A 754-nucleotide genomic window follows, 5' to 3' on the forward strand; every position below is an offset into this window, starting at 1 on the left:
CCCCCGTGTGGCCGCCGGCGCGGCGCGCAGTCCTGCGATGGGGGCGCCTGGAAAGCGCGGACGCCGCCAAGGGTTTCATCAGACGGTTTCCTTCAACCCAGCAAATGGCACCCATCATCAGCGTTAACATTAGTTTTAATGAATAATTACATTTCATTTAATTCATTAGTAGTTAATTTGTTAGAATTGGGATTCGCCGCTAAGAACGAGGGTGAATTCAATGTGCACCCCTGACGGGCGGCAGGCCCGTCCGCAGGCACAGCAGCTGCTGGGCTCTGTCCGCCTTCGCAGCCCCCCCCCCCCCCCCCCCCCCCCCCCCGAGCAGCACCGAGGGCGACCCTGGGCCTCCGCGCCAGGGAAGATGGCTCCGCGGGCCACCGCTGAGCCCACGCGGGGTCCGCCCTTGAGCCCCGGGTGCGGTCTGAATGACCAGGTTGGGCTGATTTAAATATGATGTACAAGAACTACTTTTGGAAACTGAATTAATAACAGAGATATTAAATGTCTGGAAGGTCTCAAAAAGGATTAAAGGCAGACACATTTCAAATGCAATTACTGTTCAGCCAAAGTTGTGGGGACTAAAAGTGTGAACAATTTCCTGACTTTTGGTAAATTTCCTAGTGAAGGGAGAAGAATCCAAGTTCTCATACTCCAGGAGTTGCACGGTGGACACGAGCAGCTGCACCCCTCTTCTTCTCCAGCCGGGGAAAGGAGGTGTGGGGGCCTCACCCTGACCTTCATGGCTTGGGGCTCC

Source organism: Hipposideros armiger, unplaced genomic scaffold (genome assembly GCF_001890085.2).
Source record: "Hipposideros armiger isolate ML-2016 unplaced genomic scaffold, ASM189008v1 scaffold_17, whole genome shotgun sequence".
In the NCBI taxonomy this organism is placed as follows: domain Eukaryota; kingdom Metazoa; phylum Chordata; class Mammalia; order Chiroptera; family Hipposideridae; genus Hipposideros; species Hipposideros armiger.